This window comes from Ylistrum balloti, unplaced genomic scaffold (genome assembly GCF_031769215.1).
Source record: "Ylistrum balloti isolate Yb309-2 unplaced genomic scaffold, AGI_CSIRO_Ybal_v1 Utg369972, whole genome shotgun sequence".
Classification (NCBI taxonomy): domain Eukaryota; kingdom Metazoa; phylum Mollusca; class Bivalvia; order Pectinida; family Pectinidae; genus Ylistrum; species Ylistrum balloti.
In genome coordinates, this window is record NW_026782064.1 from 1,046,844 (window position 1) to 1,055,724 (window position 8,881).

Here is an 8,881-nt window from a genome sequence, read left to right on the forward strand (position 1 = left end):
TATTACCGTTTGAAAGCAGAGCTTACCTTCCGGTGTTACGTTGGTCCGCCATCTTGAATAGTCCTATCCATCGTACGATCACGACAGTGATTAATGAAGTGATGACTTCCCACACAACTTTATGTGGCGACAAACAATGCCTATTGTTGTAAACAATATCCAACTGACGGAAAGCTTCCATTCCATTTTAAAGACAATTGATTTCCGACGTTCTTGTGTATATAAGTATATGTTTATAAACATGTCACACACTCTTAGAAGTAGATCAACCATTCCTAATGAAATGACCCGGCACGAAACATTCATCCGCTACTTATAACTCAACACCTTTATACAGACATAACTCGTTGTGGATCTTGAATCCCAGCCATACAGCATGTATATCTCGAAACAGAAACCTCGTGAAAAGTATAGTGTATTTGTAAAGGCACACGAATAGCCCACGATAACGATAACCACTGCACTGCTGAGATTATCTCCTTGTATACGGATGCATGTCTGTCTTGTCCTACATTCACATCTAAACTCCAATAACATCCGATCCATGTTTAGTTTACATTATACAGGTACGGTACTAGGCCTCTCCTGCTACTGTGGCCATTTGGTTTTGTGCAGGTGTAAATTGACAAGATACACGCTCCATGATAATGTTACAACTGTTTCACCTGTAACAGCGAAGTGGCCACTCTTTTGCTGTATTTTACACTCCTCAAAGTAATGTAGTTGGAGACATTTTGGTTAGACTGCACAATATCTCTGAAATCGTTTTTTACTCTATCCCATGGATATCTCTAAATCTAGAAGTCTCACATTAAGGGGAGATAAGCGAGAAGACGGTGAATAAGTGTTAGACAAAACGTAGGGATTGGTAATCAGACTGGGTCGGACTGATGGCAAAACACTGAATATAAACTAGTAACAGATAGTAATGTCAGAAAGTAATATCTATGAAAGAGAATAGTATGACTTATCTTGAGGTCAACTTACCCCAATGTAATCCGGGAGACAGTGTACTGAATGTAAAATCCGTCACCTTCGTACACGTATTTCTCCTTGCAAATTACCTGGAGTGAGGAAAGGTCAGAATCGGGCACATGTGTACAATACCAAACACATGCACAGTGAACAAACGGGTTAAGATATGTGATACGATACGATAAAAGGCCTACACAGAGATTCGGAGTGGAACATAAGGGTTAAGTAAGAGAGAGTATTAGGAATTCATGTTTTCCCCGTAACATTTAAATATGGATACAAGATGATACTCTTGCCTAGTTAAACTTCAATTGTAGTTCAGTCCCGATCTAGATAAATATCTTGGTTGTCTCCAACAGAGGAATTAAAATATTTCAGGTGGTGATAAACCTTCACTAAATACCAATACAAATATCGACTTCGAGGTATCTGAGGCTAATATTACCACGTCACGGTCTTTTTTTACCAGAAATCACGATGTCATTTCAAGTTCAAGCTTTATGAGCTGTCGCAGAAACTCGCACTTCGCGAGTTTCGTTTTAAAAACCAGTACTTGGGATATTGTCTGAAAATTTATTACCTCAAAACCAGCATTCGGAGACTAAGACTGAAAATCAAGCAATCAGAGTATTGTCTCAAAACCAGCACCCGGAGTATTTATTTAGGGGTATTGTCTCAAAACCAGCACCCGGAGTATTTATTTAGGGGTATTGTCTCAAAACCAGCACCCGGAGTATTTATTTAGGGGTATTGTCTCAAAACCAGCACCCGGAGTATTTGTTAATGGGTATTGTCTAAAAACCAGCACCCGGAGTATTTACTTAGGGGTATTGTCTAAAAACCAGTGCCCGGAATATTCATTTAGGGGTATTGTCTCAAAACCAGCACATGGAGTATCTATTATCGTCACAGCAACTATCACGCGGATTATCGTCTCAGCACTTGGGATATTGTTTTATAAACCAACATTCGGATTCCTGTCTCAGAAACCAGCTTTCTTAGTAGTTTCTGAACATTCAAATTATAGCACTCACTCGGAGTATTACCTCTTGAAGTAGGGCTCGGAAAAATAGCACAGAGATTGACACGTGGGCACTTAGAACCAATATTATTAATTAATCTTCTTTATTCTAGTGACGTAAGTCAGAGAATGTGGTTGATTAGTTCTCCGAGTACCAACAGGTAAAGGGCTAAAATAATGTTTGATATCGAGTCTTGGCCAACAGGTACCCCGTAGAAAGTTTTCATGTAAGTACAATGTAAAAACACTAAAAGGACCAGGACTCTGATCAATACAAATAGGACAATCTATAATTAGAAATGAAAATACAAATGGTATTCATACAACGATCAATTTGTGAAATAAATTAATACTGATTGGAATTGTATGTCTCCAATCGCTTAATGATTAAGTAGTTAGTGGTCAGACAGAAGGTTATGCAGCGAAGATTTACATACTCAAATATATAAATACTTACCTGTGTGACTTTGTTAAAACCATATCATAAACCCTCCCAAATCAATCGTCTCGGTCATCATGTTTCCTCCTCGTAATGAATAACACTACCGCTGTATACGGTATCTAGTAAGATCCAAACATTTGAGGAGTCGCGGTTAAAACTGCCCATGAGTAGTCGGTACGGAGGCAACTCTTGACATTTAAAACAAATATCACCACTAGTGCGTTGAATATATCCAGTATGTTCAAGGTCGGTATTATTATTTGAACAATATTATGTTTATGTGAACCGCGGAATAGTTTCAGTCAATACAGTATGTACCACCTATTATCAACTGCCTACTATCTGCTATCATCACCTACTGTACGTGTACAGTTTACCTGTTCTAGGTCCATGTTCCCAGTGGAAAGTGTATAAAACATGGAGATGATTCCGCTCAAATTACTTACATCCGTTGATATAGACCAAGTCTCACAGGAAAACCAATTACACGTTAAGGGAACAAATGTTGGTTAGACATGGGCTGATTGAGCTATATTGAGAAAGGATAACGGTAATCAAACAATTCTTCCTGCCTTTCATTTCTTAATGGTTTTGTTACTTTATTAGTTGTTCCTCGTAAAGTTATCAGTTAGATACAAAGGTAATGAAGTTATCGTTATTTTTGGAGGTAAATACCCCGGCCTTCCCTTTTATAATTTGAAGTTAATGCTCAGGTTTTGGATATGGTTACCGATATAGTTAACGCTACAAACATTTTCAAAGGAGAAAGAAACATTTTTATTTTTAAACATCACCAACATGTTCTATGGGGGAAGACATTCTGAAATTAAATGATCTTTGCTGTAAACATCCCAAACAGGTTCTATGGGGAAAGACATTATGAAATTAAATGATCTTTGCTGTAAACATCCCAAACAGGTTCTATGGGGAAAGAAATTCTGAAGTTATCTGATCTTTGCTGTAAACATCCCAAACATGTTTCATGGGAAAAGACATTCTGAAGTTATTTGATCTGTGCTGTAAACATCAAAGACATTTTCTGATCTGATCTGTGCTGTAAACATCAAATACATTTTCTGATATGATCTGTGCTGTAAACATCAAAGACATTTTCTGATATGATCTGTGCTGTAAACATCAAAGACATTTTCTGATCTGATATGTGCTGTAAACATCACAAACACTTTATATGTAGAACGAAAATTTGGAATGAATGGATATTAATGAAGAGTAAACTCACATTATATATAACAGACAGTTTGAGAGAGAAGAAAACTAAGTAAACTATATGGTACTGAATCATGTGGTAAACAGAAGTACATTGTCGGTCAAATGAATAGCAGCTGTGTGGAATATTAAGCGTATTAATACACTTTTCATTAATGCGTGATATAAGGCTATACATATGTCAAAATATACATAAAAATCATTTTATCGATCGCTAATTTTCACCTGTATCAGATTTCAATGACACCAAACTTACGTCAGACAAGAGAATGACGTTGGTGTTCCTAGACAACAAAGGACGATTCTCACAAACAACAGCCACAAACATGCTTGTTTGTCACTTTCGTTTTACTCATCACGCTCCAGGCCTCGTGCTCACTTTTTTGTAATTGTGAAATCTAATTATATCTTCATCATTTTTCTACTTCTACGGCATCAATTAATCATTCCAACTGCTGTATAAACAAAAATTTATAATACGTGTGGAATAAACTGTTAAAGCGTTTTAATTGGCTGACACGGTGACCTTTGACCGATAGTTAATAGATGGTTCATGATTTATTTGGTAAAACAATATTTTCACGTGGCTTCCTCTCAATTTATTTCTTAGACGATAATAAATTCTTTAATTACTTGTTATGTAGAAGATGATAAATTCTTTAATTACTTGTTATGTAGAAGATGATAAATTCTTTACTTACTTGTTATGTAGAAGATGATAAATTCTTTAATGACTTGTTATGTAGAAGATGATAAATTCTTTAATGACTTGTTATGTAGAAGATGATAAATTCTTTAATTACTTGTTATGTAGAAGATGGTAAATTCTTTAATTACTTGTTATGAAATTAAATGAATTATAAAATTTCCACATACTTCTGACATCGTCAGTTTTGTATATAAATTGGGGATTTTTGCTACAGGCCACTAGTATTATTACACCCAAACATATAGCATTATCAAAACACCTGGTTACAGAAGAGGTAAACAGCTTTTTATTTGTGTTAGAAACAGGTCACAAACTTGTAAACAAATGAGCTAATCGAGTGAAAAAAATACCAGTTACAGATACAATAAACAAGAGATTGGGTAACCTCTGTCTTTATAGCGTATCATTATACAGTACATTGGACTACTATAACACACTAGGGTGTCTTTAGGTCCTGTTCAGAGAACAACTTACAGTTTGTTCCCGTAAAGTTTCACAAGTCGTCATGACAGGAACACAGAGTACCAGAAAAATCACAGAGTAATGATTGAATAATGACCTCATTTTACATGTTTCTAAAACATTAAGTGGGCGAGCGCACGGGCAGAATAAGTTCTGTAATATCTGTTGTTTGCGATGTCATTAAACGAAATCCCCAAAACAATAAATTCAGTTTATGTTGACATAGTTTTCTTCTCATTCTTGACGTAGGTCGGGTGCGAGATTTTTTGTTCATAGAACAAGTGGTTCGATTCTTGGTGTTAAGGTGACAACGACACTGACTGTTCCAGTGTAGTGCGTCAACCCCCTACTGCTTTATATCAGTTATCAGTTTCGAAAAAAAGCCAAGGAATACCTGCATTTTTATATGGAATTCCTGTTTTTTTTTCATGCGTACACATTACAATTTCTTACCTATGCTTTTCATTTTAAAATCTATTAACACCATACATTTTAAATCTATTAAAACAATACATTTTAAATCTATTAACACCATACATTTTACATCTATTAACACCATACATTTTAAATCTATTAACACCATACATTTTAAATCTATTAACACCATACATTTTAAATCTATTAACACCATACATTTTAAATCTATTAACACCATACATTTTGAATCTATTAACACCATACATTTTATATCTATTAACACCATACATTTTATATCTATTAACACCATACATTTTAAATCTATTAACACCATACATTTTATATCTATTAACACCATACATTTTAAATCTATTAACACCATACATTTTAAATCTATTAACACCATACATTTTATATCTATTAACACTATACATTTTAAATCTATTAACACAATACATTTTAGTAATTGTCAACGCCATATATTTTAATATTTATCGACGTCATACATAGAAAATACATGGCCAGTGTCTTAAAATAAAAGCTGTATTTTGTCTTTCAGTCCCAAGCCAAAATACATCTTATACTTTAACACCATGTATTCTATTTATACTGCAACATTGATTGAAAATCAGACTATTGGAACCTAAACAGTTTTGTTGTTCAGTCTGTGTTTATCTGACATTACGCTGAATCTGGCTGATGACGGACGCCAAAACAATTGCTCCGCATGGAAACATAGTTCCCAACTTCATTGGATATGACAGCGATTTTATGGATTTGTATAAATCAACTTGTTCATTACAACATGTAAAATCGCTTTTTGAAACAACTATTTATATTTCTAAAGGCGATATTTAAGTAAATTCAGAGAGTAATTATGTCGAATTACCGCACGTGCTAAAATACATGTGTTTTCCGTCACTGTCGAATACAGCAAAGAATTATGTAGCATGTGTATTCAGGCAATGGTATTGCCAGTTACAGAATAAATTTTGATATCCACGCCATACATTTTAACACTAATCTAGGCCAATTTTTAAAATTCTAATCTAGGCTATATGTTTTAACATCAATCTACGCCTTACCTGTTTTACACTGTTTTACGTCCAAACTTCCAGTATTTACGTCATACCTTTTAATTCTGTAGAACACAAAGCATGTTCCTCCTGAACTGGTATTATATACTGCTCACTGGATGCTGTTTACTGCTCCACACACCATAATCAGAAACGCTGCTCATTTGACACAATCGAATTAGCTCCTATCTGGAGGTGACAATTGACCCCCATGCTGGCTTTACTATTGATATCTCTGAAGGTATCCACCAATTCGTATGCAATGTGTTCCAATCATTCATCACAACGAGCAATCCTTAACTGGAGGCATCACTATCACTTAGTTCATAGAAATATCAGTACCATTGGTGATGAAGATAATACCTTAAATACACATTGTTCGTTAATGAAATTAGCTGTCGTGCCGTTAGTTACAGCAGTAACGACAACTAGTTTTAACGAGATCCACTTAAACTTGTCATATCCTATTGATTGGAAGGTAACGGAAGACAGCATTAACGAAACATACTGGTTTAAGACTTTGATGATTCCATGTGTAACCGGAGAGGTACAAGATGCAGGATAATAACACACACACTTTTGTCAACCTGTAGTTCTACCTCTGATATATGTTGCTTCCCACGCTTACAAAGAAAGCACATGTATACGGGTTTTAATTCTTGAGTAATGAGATCTAGAAAATCCATCTCGCTGCATACGCCCGATTATGTTATAAGCGCATTGGCACATGATCTTCTCTCTCACGAACGATTTGGTGACATGTCATGGCTTCTATCCTAATCATTTATATTTAACCTGCACATTACAGATCACACAACTGTGTCCCTGTTTTCAGTCGGAACATATAATTTCCACTTCTGTTTTGATTATTACTCGCGTTGTACTTCGTGGATATGTCATTAAACAGGGGTTTCTATTGCAATTCTAGCATCATATTTCATCTGTTGGGAAACAGGAGCTTTTTAAGGAGATCCCCTCTGCAAAAATATACTTGTATTTTCACACACTATTTCCAATATCAATAAGTTTAATAGGTCCCAATTTCTGTCATATATATAAGGTAACAAACAACCAGGACAGATTTATAATCAATAGCGTCATATACAACCGGTACTGACATACAACAGGTACTGACATACAACAAACACTGACATAAAACCACTACTGACATACAGCCAATACTGATATACAACCACTACTGACATACAACCACTACTGATATATAACCACCACTGACATACAACCACTGCTGACATACAAGCACTACTGACATAGAACCACTACTGATATACAACCATTACTGACATACAACCACTATTGACATACAACCACCAATGACATACAACCATCACTGACATACAACCACACCTGACAAACTACCACCCCTGACATTCAACCACCACTGACATACAACCATTACTGACATACAACCACTGCTGACATACAACCAGTACTGACATATAAGCACTACTGACATACAACCAGTACTGACATACAACCACTATTGACATACAACCACTACTGGCATACAACCAGTACTGACATACAACCAATATTGTTATACAACCACTGTTGACATACAACCACCACTGACATACAACCACCACTAACATACAACCACCACTGACATACAACCATTACTGATATACAACCAATACTGACATACAACCACGACTGACATACAACAAATGCTGACATACAACCACTACTGACATACAACCAGTACTGACATACAACCAATATTGACATACAACCACTGGTGACATACAACCACTACTGACATACAACCACCACTGACATATAACCACCACTGACATACAACCACACCTGACATACAACCACCACTGACATACAACCATTACTGACATACAATAACTGGTGACATACAACCACTACTGACATACAGCCACCACTGACATACAACCACCACTGACATACAACCATTACTGACATACAACCACTGCTGACATACAACCACTACTGACATACAACCAGTACTGACATACAACCAATATTGACATACAATTACTGCTGACATACAATCACTACTGACATACAACTACTACTGACATACAACCAGCACTGACATACAATCACTATTGACATACAACCACTACAGACATACAACCACTACTGACATACAACCACTACAGACATACAACCACTACTGACATACAACCATTACTGACATACAACCACTGCTGACATACAGTCACTATTAACATACAACCAGTACTGACATACAACCACTACTGACATACAACCACTATTGACATACAACCACTACTGACATACAACCACTATTGACATACAACCACTGGTGACATACAGCAACTTTTAACATACAACCAGTACTGACGTACAACCACTGCTGACATACAACCACTACTGACATACAACCACTATTGACATACAACCACTACTGACATACAAACGGTACTCACATACAACCACTATTGACATACAGCCACTACTGGCATACAACTACTACTGACATACAACCAATATTGACATACAACCACTGCTGACATACAACCACTACTGACATACAA